Source organism: Melanostigma gelatinosum (genome assembly GCF_949748355.1).
Source record: "Melanostigma gelatinosum genome assembly, chromosome: 9".
Classification (NCBI taxonomy): Eukaryota; Metazoa; Chordata; class Actinopteri; order Perciformes; family Zoarcidae; genus Melanostigma; species Melanostigma gelatinosum.
The window spans coordinates 5,790,428-5,802,463 of record NC_136642.1 but is presented as its reverse complement, the minus strand read 5'-3'; the positions used below and the strand labels follow the sequence as shown (position 1 = coordinate 5,802,463).

The following is a 12,036-nucleotide window of genomic DNA, read 5'->3' as shown; positions in this document are numbered from 1 at the left end:
GCTGCTGCACAGCCCCTATTAGACCAACAGGAAATAATTTAATTTCCCCTTGTTCTTGGTTTCGGTGCAGTGAGGATGTTTGTCCCAGCAGGCCTCCATCCACGAGCTGTTTATCTGTGTCAGCACCCAGCAGGGGACGGACACCGGCCCTGAACAGGCTGGTTATCATGGCTGGCCTACTGTTTGGGAGGAAGCCCTCCAACTGATGCCTGCAAAGGCTGAGCCACAGTTATCTGAGAGGAGGTTATTACACAGTCAATACATCATGTGTGTGAGAGGAAGAGCGTGTGACAGACAGAAAGAGTGTTTGGACCCTCCACATACTCTATTTTATGGTACATGGTTTCCAATTAAAGTGCATCTTCATGCTACAGCATGCACATATATTCTATGCAACAGTTTGGAGAAGACCCTCTCCTGTTTCAACAGGAAAATGCACCCATACTTAAATCCAGATTTGTTTGATTCTTTGTGCTAAGCTAAGCTAACCAGCTGCTAGCTGTAGCTTCATATTTAAAGACATATAAGGTATCGATTTTCTAAACCATCAGGGGAGAATAAATATCAAGTTCTAAAAAACAAATATCCTGCAATCGATCAATCAATTAAGTATGTATGTCGGTCTATCTATAGACATCAAGGTCTGCAGGTCGGTTAAAGACAAAAACAACTCTATCTCCTCCCCTGACCTCCCTGAATCTCCTCTCTACCCCATCCCTCTTCTCTCTCCCCTCCTCCTCCTCCTCCTCCTCCTCCTCCTCCTCCTCCTCCTCCTCCTCAGTCCCCTCGCTGTCACAGTTTTTCCAGTTTCTTTGGCTCTACTTCAAGACCCTCCCCGTTGGATGCGACTGCTCTCTTTCTTCTACATGTTTACACTGCTGGACGATTTTTCTATATGAGATCCAAGAAAGAAACGCATTTTTTTTCCCCCATCTGAATTGCGTCCATGGAAGTTGGTTTCTAATTGCGATATTAGATATTATAATCCCGGAGTTCTTGGCTGGCAAGGTGAGTAAAATACTGTCAATGACTTCAAACAAAACGGGATTGTCACCGAGGATTTTGACGGTTTTTTTGAGAGCCAAAGCTTTTTATGACAACTATGATGATAAGCTCCTGGTTAATAGACTCGACAGATAAACCGTGTTTGCTTTCGCCTCTACTGTTTGTGAATGTACTGTTGTGGAAAATATTGCAACATCTATCAGAAATTTGAAGTGTCGCAATCTTCTGTGAGTTTACAGTTACTTTTACAATTGCTGTAGTCAATGGTATTTATTTGCTTAAATGCGTCAACTTCAGCACATTTGAACATACAACGGTATTGATTTCCATCTGGCTCTGGCTCTACAGGAAGACTACATTTATTACTTAAAAAAAAATAAAGATTGTATCTTCTAGATTTTGGATATTTGTGAACAATAATGGAAGAAGTAATTAAAATCTACTCCATTTACAGTTAGAGTCACACATTTAAAATGTTGCTTAGAGCAGGTGGAGAGTGACTATAATTACATTTATTCAAGTACTGTTAATACAACTTTACTTCAGGTATAATGTTCTTTATACTTCTACTGCCCTACAGTTTAGAGGAAAATACTTTGACATATGATGAACTCATGAAATGTCAAATTTGTGCACTAAACTACAACAGTAACATGTTTACACATCAGTCTAATAGTTTAACACTCACAGGACCATTTTAGAAAGAATGTACTTCCATGTACTTTTGCCAACAATGATGTACTTTTACTTACATGATATTTCCAATGCACCTTTACTAGTACTGTGTTTTTATATTGCAGTGCAGCACTGCTTAAAGGAAAGTATTAGAAGCAAAAGGTACTTCCAACTATTACTCTAACAGTAAAAGTACTCTTTAAGCAGAATGGTCCCTTTGATACTGTTATGTTACAGTATAATATTGTTTTAATATGTTGATAGCAAATGTTAATACTTTATCTTCGTTACAACGTATCATATATTAGAAGGCAAATGTATGTTTTGCACATAAAATCTTAATTTGCAAGGTAAACAGCAACTACAGCTGTTAAATAAATATTATGGAGTAGAAGTATGAAGTGGCATTGAATGAAGATACTCAAGTAAAGTACAACTACATCAAAATTAGGTAAAGTCCTTGAGTAAATACTTACTTTCCTCCACTGGTTGTGAAAGTTGTCACATTTCTTTACCATTTCAGGCAGATGTCTCAAAACTGTTTGATGTTTTGTTGCTTTATTGATCGCCGTGTGAAAAGACACTTCATCAATAAAACCATCTGTCTGTTCGTCAAGTTATGTTATATGTCAGCACACACATCAATTCAAAAATTTAATTAAAGCGCGTGCTCAAGTGAACATTGATTCCATTGTGTCACCACTTCAAACACTTTTTTTGGCAGCTCTTGCCCTTTTTTGTAAACTATCGAGAGTGTGACTCAGAAAAGCTGAGATCCTCTGGCGTGTCGTCTCTATAGATTCCTCACAGAGGGAGTTACTGGGAGTAGGTCTGTTGTTTCCTCAGTGCCCTCCTCCTCCTCCTCCTCCTCCTCCTCCTCCTCCTCCTCCTCCTCCGCCTCCTCTGTTGTGTTTGATTTTCATTAAGTGGTTAATCCGAGTTCTGGATTCACCTCTCTGTCTGTGTTTCGGGTCCCGGAGTTGCTGTGACTCACGCCAATGAAACGTGGCGACGAGGTGGCAGCAGCCCAAACAACTGTGTGACATCCTGTGTGTGATGGCGTGACTCAACTTTCATGCCGTGTCAGTGGAGTTAATCAGGTGAAGCAGATGGTTTTATTTGTCTCTGCAGATGTGAGTGCATGTGCATATTTACTGACACTGAAAACAATATGGACTCTGCTGTGTAACGGTCCACTTATAAAAGGTAATACGATTAACTAAAGATGCTTTCGTAATCTGATTGTGTCCTCATTTTGACATTAATTTCTATAGAGCCAATGCAGGAAGCAGTGAAAGATCAGCAGTTATTGATTGGAAGCACTACATTTAACTACCGGTATATGCATAACATCATGTTGTTCATATTCCCTTGTTGACAAATTGACTCACGCTTTTACAGCCATGATCCTCTGCAAGTCTATAGTCATAAAATGATGAACTGTTGCACATCCAAGCACATGTTTTGGAAACAAAGGGGGAGATGCTATTTTTGCAGATGCAGTGATTTGTTGACACATGTTTTGGAAACAAAACATGTGTCAACAAATCACTGCTTTTCCTCAGCAGAGCTGTGAAATCACCTCGTAACTTGAGCATTTCTGCACTTAAACACTTATCTGTGGCTTATGAATGAATGCCTTTTGATTAAAGAGACCGTGGCACCATTTAAGGCATTAAAACATCTGCGAAGGAAGGTGAGATATGATTAACTATCAGAGTAAATCTCAGCCACCTGGTTTGGACTCCTGAACTCACATCTGCTCTGGCAACCGAATAGCATCTCTCAGACAGCAGACTGAACTTTCCTCTGTCATTCTCCAAGTATTCCTAAAAGTACCGTGCCATTTTTAAATGTGCCATTATTCACATACATTGGGTTCATTGAAGTATGCATTTGAGAAGTAACGCAACTGTCCCGCCCTGAAAGCGTCTTTGTTTTTCTTCGGTGTCTTCATATGAGATCCTCATTAGTGGAAAAATAGCATCTCCCCCCTTGCAAATGTGTCTGCCCTCCTCCAGACTGTCTCAGCTATCAGTGGTATAACGGTGACCCATTTCTTTTCTTTCGTCTGGTCGCACCACAAACCCGTCTCTAGTCTGACAGCTGCAGAGGACTCGGGCTCAGGCGAGCTATTGGATATGTTTTGGTTGGAGATGACACTGGCCAGAGATACAAAGAGATAGGAATCGAAAAAAAAGTGGAACTGAGGTATAAGAGACATTCGTGTTAATTTGATCCACCAGTGCCTGGACATTTGTTAAATGTATTGTAACACCATATTACCCACAGTCCCTGCATGTTGTCTTTTGAAGGCCATGATTTGTTGTCCAGACATTCATTGTTCCCAGAGGATGAATCCTTAATGACGTTCATGAATCCAGACTGCTCCTCTACGCCATCGTGATGTTGACGTGAGGATTTCAGTGAAGGGTGAAGGAAATTTGGTAAAAACATCCATGTCAGGATGAATTGAAATCATTTTGTTGATCACTTAAAGGAGCAGAGAGTAGGATTTAGTGGTCAGGTTGCAGATTGTAGCCAACTGAATAGCCCTCCGCTCACCCCTCCCTGTTCAAACGTGTCAGAGAACTACGTTGGCCTTCAGGGATTGTAAAAACACAAAAGCCGTCTCTCGAGCCAGTCTTTGGTTTGGCCGTTCTGGGCTACTGTAGAAACATACAGTGCAACATATTAAGAGGACCCGCTATGTATGTAGATATGGACGGCTCATTGTAAGCTAACAACAAGACAATGATTCTTAGTTTCGGCTGGTAATATACTGATGAAAACAATTATGAATATTTATTTCTGATATTAAATCCCCCTAAATCAAGACATATCTCATGGTAAACCGATACATAGAAAGAGCTGAATGAAGATTGATCTTCATTTGTTTTTCATGGGAATGTGGATCTTTCAGATCGATTTGAGGAGTGTCAAGGATTAGCATGTTCCACATTTTATAGTAACTGCGTCATGCAGTGCAGCTCTGGTCTGGTCTTTGTCTTTACTCTGTCACGCCTTGATCTCGGTCTTGACTTGCCCCTCAAAGTCTTGGTCTTGTCTCGGTATCGATACACGTTGGTCTTGTTCATGACTTAAGTCTTAGGACTGAGGTTTAGGTTTTAGGTGGTCTTGACTACGACACTGGTGAGGGGTCTGTGGTGATGTTGGCACACCCAGCCTGTCTCGTGAACCATGCTTGGTTGGTGTGATCTTTTTTCTGCTTCATCACCATTCATAACTATACAATCAATATATTTATGATTCAGTTGTTTACAATGGCACGAAATTGTTTATCTAAGTTTTGCTATCAAAGTGCACCAGAGTATTAATTCATCTTTAAATTGTAGCATAAAAAATTCAAGGTGAATATTTCTGTATTTTGTTATATATCACAGAAAACAAAATTGCAATGTCACTTATTTTCCAGTACTGTGCAGCACTATCGTACTGGTATCTGAGTTCTCTGATATAAGCAGCGAACAAACAAATCAATGTAAACAAAAGGTTTTAGAGCAAAACTAATACAGTTAACTGGGGGTGACCGTGGCTCACTGGGATAAGAGGTTGTCTGGAAGGTCAACGGTTTGATCCTCCTGTCGGACGTGTCATGTGTCGAAGTGTACCTGAGCGATACACTGAACCCCCGGCTCCCCGGGTGCTCCCCCGGCGCCTGTCATTGGCAGCCCACTGCTCCCTATATGCAGGGATGGGTCAAATGCAGGGAAAAAATTAACCTGTTGCAAACCATTTCTCTATTTTAAGCTACAACCAGCTCGATAAAGCTGCATGATGAGGTTATGGCAGTCTGCTGTGTATGATATGGGTCTTTAGTAGGATTGGAGGTAGCTGGTACCACTCACTGTCTGAGGGCATCTTTCTTCGTGTTTCTTTAGTTTTTTTGGCTTTTGGTGCTAAATAGTCATTGGTGGAGTGTTTCTGCATTCTCGTGTGGGTGGTACTGGGTGGCGCTCTTTTTCCTTATGCTGCGTGTTGATTTCTTTCTCTGTTACACTGACTTTTATTTATGTGTAAAATGTTACAAGCTTTCCTTATGACAGTTAGCAACATGAAAAGACCTTTGTCTACTCAACCAAGCTTTTTATTTTTGATGCTAAAATAGTTGTGATGAAACAAAACAAAGAGCAGAGGGAATTCAAAAGAAGGTGACATTGGGTTGAATATTCCTACCACAGGCTTATATAAGCCTTTCAACCCCATGTGCTCTGCAGCCGTGCAAGTCATTTGCAGCAGATTGGACTGCAGCCTCGGGGGGAACATGTACAGTTTCATTGGGCTCTGGCTCAAATAACCAATCATAAAAAGCAGAGGTCGGGGGGTTTGGGGCTGGAATGGAAGGAGGAGCCAACAGCGGCTTGATGAAGTGACCACAGGCTACTTGTACTGTGGTGAGGGTCTTTCCTGAAGTTGCTTATGTTGGTGGTTGGTGGGTGGTGTTTTGGGGTGGTGGGTGGAGCAGCAGTGGAGACATTGTTCATTCAGATTTCAGGGGTTTTCATTGGTGTCTATGTCTCGCTGTGAAGTCTATGCAGGATATCTGGAACCAAGTGAAACCTGAGATGTAGAATTAGAGAAAATGCAGCACCAAATATGAGGTTCAGAGGGCTTCTCGCTTTTTTGTTTTCATATCTGTGATGAAAATGGGGTTATGTTTGTTTGTATTTGTTTTTAATACTTTCCCAAGCAAACGTGGTTGTGCAAATGGAGCGCTGAATGTGTATTTAGTCAGTTATGAGATGAAATATCATGAGTTTACCATACAAGATGTGAGTTTTGCATGTGGAAAACAAATGGCCTTTGTGTCATGCTTGGCACCAGGCGGACATGAACTGCTAGAACACTTGATGTTTTTCTTGAGCTCATACCCAAATCCACTCCACCAGCTGCGTTAAGCTATGACTCTCACAGTCGTCCATCTTGCACTTCATGAGAGGACTTATTTTCTTCTTCTTTCTTTTCATTCTATTTTCCAGGCCACTTCTGAAAGACAAACCTAGGATCAGGAAAGACAGGATGACAGATTTTCATTATTTGTCAGCGTCCTCATTTGGAAAAAAATAAAAAATTGGACACAGAAGGCAAAAAGAGGTTTGCTGTTGGAAAAAAAGTGTGAGCCAGGACAGGTCTGATGGCATCGTTCAAGGACTTTTCCTTTTACACGCCTGATTTTATTCCCAACGCTCTTCTGTTTACATGTCAGAGGAAGAGAATGTTGAGATGCAGACCTGGATGTCCATGCAAGATGTTTCCTACCGGCTTCCTATTGTTTGTCCCCGTTTTCATTCCCCTGGTGCCGCCTGGTGCAAAGATGATTGAAGACAGAACACAGAGCTCGGACCTGAGGGGCCGGGCCTGACTTTATCGAAAAACTGTAAGAAACTCAGCTGAAGAATAATTAGTTGGAGACAGACGATCATGAACCAGCGAGTTGTAGTCAATTAAAGAGTAATGAGGAAAGCATGTTAGCTTCAAAGACATTGTCAATAAAGTGCTGACAAGATACTCTGTAGTAACTTGCTTTTTAACAACTAACTTGCTTATTTGCTCATTAACTGGTAAATAGTTTGAACTAATCTGCAGCACCTTTTGAAAAGCTGGGAGAATCCTCACTGCAAATAAAAAAACAACAACAAAAGAAACATCCATGACTCTCAGACGACCTGCTGTGTTAGCTGCTTCCCGTTTCCCTTTTGGGCATCCAGAAAAAGAAAAGTGTGAACAATTTCCCCTCCACTTGGTGTCCTTGAGTTGGAACATCATACCCAAACAAGATGACAGGCTCCTGGACATTCTCCCTCCTTCCACCCTCAGTGTTTGCCCTCCCACAGCGTTGCCCAGGATGTCCTGTGTGGTGCCTTGTATCTGGCTCTTGTCTCCTCTTTGCCCCCTGTCTTCCTGTTGTGTTGGACAGACATGCATGTGTCACACCAAAAAGCCCTAACGTGTTGCACAATGCAGATGCCAGGGCTTTTAACTTAAGCACATTTCACAACGCCTCGTCTCATCTTTCTTTAGCCACGAGGCTTTCCAACAAAGTGAATTAATGGCACCCCATTAGTGGGGTTTGAAACTGTCGAGTGACACTGCTGGGAAAAGCACGGAGGATAAGACTAAGTAAAGGAACATCTCTGAGGGCAGCACACGTGGCTGAAGCTTTTCAGTGAAGAAAATATGGCTTTAACTTCCAGATGTTTGCAGGATGAGGCCAATCTGGAGAGAGGGAGGGAGAAGGAGCTTTTTGGGTTACAAAAAAGCCCTAAAATGATCACTTAATAAGTTGCAGGTTTCCGCCTTGTCCTCCAGAAAGGCAGCACACCATGTGCGTGAGCTGGGCCTGTAAATCAATGGGGTTTAACTTTTAGGAATTTACTGGCCCAGACTGGACTTCCTGGAAATAGAGATAGAGAAGGAAAGCCAATCGAGATAATAACTGATAACTGTTCTGGTGAACTCTACCTGCCTTGATGCTACTCCGCTGCTGCTGCCTGTGTTAATGTTTCGCCAAGCGTTTCCTGGTTATCTAGGTGCCTCAGTTACTGTAGATGCTTGACCACATGGGAGTAATTGAAAATGCACATTTGTCTCCCAGTGTGCAGCTCCCACTCTCCTTGCATAATGGCTGTACCACCCTACAGGCAGAAACACTTCTTTGGTAAAGCACCTATTCATTGTCCATGTAGAAGAAAGGGTACCGTAAATTAACCCTTGACACAAGTGGCAGAAGAAAGTCATCAACAACAACAACACAAAAATATGGCCACACGGTTCCCAGCTCGCTGCATTGCAGCAGCTGCAAGAGAAAAAAAGAAATTCTGCCATCCAGTCACATTAGAAGTGTTGTCTTAATAGAAACCAGATGTGGCGGAGTTAAAGTCTGTTTCTGTAAATTGCTCTCGCTCTCTTTCATACAACCGTGACTCAAAAACGTACATTAAAGCTGTTGCATGGGAACGTCATACACAACATGAAATATGTCCCTAAAACATTGTGTTTGCAGAAAGGATGATGCTTACTGTGATGTTTTTCAGACGCCGCAGACATTCAGACGGATCAACATAATCTTGTCAGGAAGCCCATATTTTACAAAACATATATCAACAAAACACAGAGATGTTTTTAGACAGTAGGCCTCGATCAATACAGAAAAGAAAATTCCTCCTAAGCACAGCATCAATTATTTAAAATAAGTTTATAATTGGGTTTTGTGGACACATTCAGCTTCCGTGCTCGTGGAGGGTTTTTGCCAAAGCAGATGGGGTTCGATTTCACACCTCTCCAACAGAGTTTGGGCAGCAGCTCCCCCACCCACGAGGGTCAAAACCACAAGAGTAAGCAATCTGCACGGTCTCCAGCCAAAAACAAAAGTGGTAATGGAAAGAAAAGAGAGCAGTGTGCCTGTGTGTGTGTGTGTGCCTGTGTGCCTGTGTGTGTGTGTGTGTGTTGAGGTACATGGAACAGGCAAGGTCTGTGTGTGCACATCTGTGTTTATGTCGATGTTCGATACAGAGTTTTGTGATGACTTGGCAGTTTTGTCTGCCTGCAGTGGGTGAGCGTTTCCCTTTAGTGGCTGCAGTCTGGTCGCCTGTTTCCCCTCGTAAGAAACTACGAGTCAAACAAGCGATCGGAGAAGTGCACTCCGGTTATGGACCATGCATATGAGCGACGGGCTGTAAAGTTTGGCAAAGCTGTGGAATAGATTGCGTTTCTTTCTGTTTTTGCATCCGTCACCACCTTGAAGTACATCCAGATGTGCACAATGCATGAATGAAACCATAGAGCCATTAAGAAACAGTAATGGAGTCTTTGAACCAATGACAATACATAATATGACGTAATAATCGTGTGACTAAATGATTCTCTCATTCTCAGATTTGAAGGATGAATCTGGTGTTGTCTTTTTTTTCAACAAAACAAAACAATGTGTTATTGCGGTGTATGTTGGATTGACTCTAAATGAACTACAGATCCCGTGTTCATCATCACTAAGAAACATGTCATCCAGTGCAACAGTGAAGCTCAATGATGTGTTTCACCCCCCCCCCCCCATTAAATAGCTGCTTGCTTAATATAATTACTGACTTCTTTCTCTTCACAGAGTTATTTTGCTCGGAGACAGTAATGTGATTGTTGCAGGAGTTCAGTGGAGATTGTTTCTGTTTTCTTAAGCTCCTCTGAAGATGTCAAAGGCTCTTGACCTCGAGCTGCTCTGTATATGTTAAAGGAACTGTGTGTACTCATAAATACGGATGAAGAAGCGTTGGCCTTTGCATAGATTTAACATGGGAACATTAAACACAGTGACAAAATCTCCTCATGATTAATATTTTTTAAAGCAGTGTTTCCCACAACTTCTTGACCCCAGAAAGGAGGAGGACAGAAATAACTTGTTTTTGAGGCGATATTAAGCAAAGAGAAAGACGTTACTATTGAATAAATCTGCTGGCAATGGTGGGAAAATGAGCATGAGGATGATGCTGTGATGTATAAAAATGGATAAAGACCGAAACCTCACAGGGCTCAATGGGGTAATTAAAAGGACAAATACAGGCTCAGGAAAATGTCGCTGTGCAGCTACAGCTCAGAGTTTCGATGTGTGTTTCATACAAACTGTGAAAGGAATCTGATAAAGTATAAAGTAGAGATGTTTTACTTTGCAGTGCAAAGATAACATCTCTAACAAGAGCAAACAATTACGGTAGTTAATCATTTTATTTGCTAAGATTCAAAATACATTCACAATGTCCAGATTAGCAAATCATAACATATAACACACAACACACAAGCTCAAATATAAGTTTAGAAAATTGTTTTGTAAATCATCACCCAAAACAACCGCTTTCTGACAAATACTTCTGTAAATGAAGTTTTCAGGTTTTGGACTGTTTGTCGGTGTCACTGTGGGCTCTTGGATATCGCGATTTTTGACTGTTAAATTATGTTTCACAGGCCAAACAATTGACTGACTAATCAAGAAAATGAACGTCAGATTAATTGATGGTGAAAATAATCGTCAGTTGCAGCGCTAATTGTTTTGTAAATTATCCAAATCACTTGCTTTTTGACAAATGAACTAATTCCTCGATGAGACTGAGGTGAGTTTAATGGGAGTAGATCTGCAATGACTAGTCAGTTGTCGATTAGTTGTCTGACAGAAAATTAATCTGTAATTATTTTAATAATCAACTAATCATTTAAGTCATTTTTAAAGCAAAAAACTTGGACTGACAAAACAAAACATTTGACGACGTCACCTTGGGCTCCAGGTTGTAGTGATTTTCACTGTTTTCTAAAGTTGAATTGGCCGAATGATTCAATGATCAATGAAGAAAATTATTCGATGAATTGCCAATTAATTGATAATGGGAATAATCACCATAAAAGTGACCCTTTTTCAACTGCCATATGAAAACACAGACCAATGCCATAACTTATGATTAGGAAGTACCAGATTAGGAAGTAATAAAACATCATGACTATTTAGTCAAGAGTCATGGCCTCATTGTAAAGTCATAGAATGATAATTCAAGAGAATGACTTGACTCAAACAAACATCCATAGCCGGAGAACAGAGCGCTTCCTGAATGGCAGCAGAGAACGAGCTCGACAGTGAAGCGCAGGAAGAGATGAGGAGGAAGCGTGCGTCTGAATCAACAACTGGTCTGTGATGCGTGCAGAAACAATGGCACAAAGGACATTCCGACGGATCAATCAAGCGTCGCAGTCATTAGAAATATCCTGCCGATAGTCGTTATGGCAGAGATCTCTTCAAATAGTTAGAACATGATTCAGCAACGTTTGACATTCTTGTCCTGTTCATCACAACTCTTTTAAGCAAATGTTAGTGGAGTCAATGTCCGTGAGTCGAACCACCACTGTGGCGCCGACTGAAATATCTGACATTTTTTTCATGTTGCTCAGAGGATGGATGTCAATGACTTTGATGATCCAGGAAACATTTCCGAGTGATCCAGTGAAATATCTCAGCATCTGAGAGGTGGATTGGCACATTATCCTCAAACATTCTTGGTTCACGGACGATGCAGCCTACTGATGCTGGTGATCCACTGACTTTTCCTCTGGTGCCACCATATGAGGTTCACATTTGAGGTTTTGACTGAAATGTCTCAACATATATTATATGGGTGGCCATTGATGTCACCTTGGTGATTCCTCTCATCTGAACATTTTAATTTGTCCAAATCTTTGATTTATGACAAAATACATCCAAACTATAACTTGTGGTTAAGTGCTTATAGGTTGTTCGAATGAAGTTGTATGTTTCTTTTTAGGGGCAACAATCTGTGTATCTAAATATATAACAACTAAAAT

At 41.2% G+C, this 12,036-nt stretch overlaps 1 protein-coding gene across 3 annotated transcripts in view; it reads left to right on the top strand.

The window, feature by feature from the left end:
- The first annotated feature begins 849 nt into the window (after positions 1 to 849).
- The window catches only part of pear1 (platelet endothelial aggregation receptor 1), a 46,030-nt gene continuing 34,843 nt past the window's right edge, over positions 850 to 12,036 (top strand). For 2 of the 3 annotated variants that reach the window (XM_079276268.1, XM_079276266.1), the window contains exon 1: positions 850 to 1,008. The gene's annotated coding sequence lies outside the window, so the exon portion shown is untranslated. Of the gene's footprint in view, positions 1,009 to 2,717; positions 2,781 to 12,036 lie in introns of those variants that run through there. The other variant, XM_079276267.1, reaches the window with a different exon arrangement.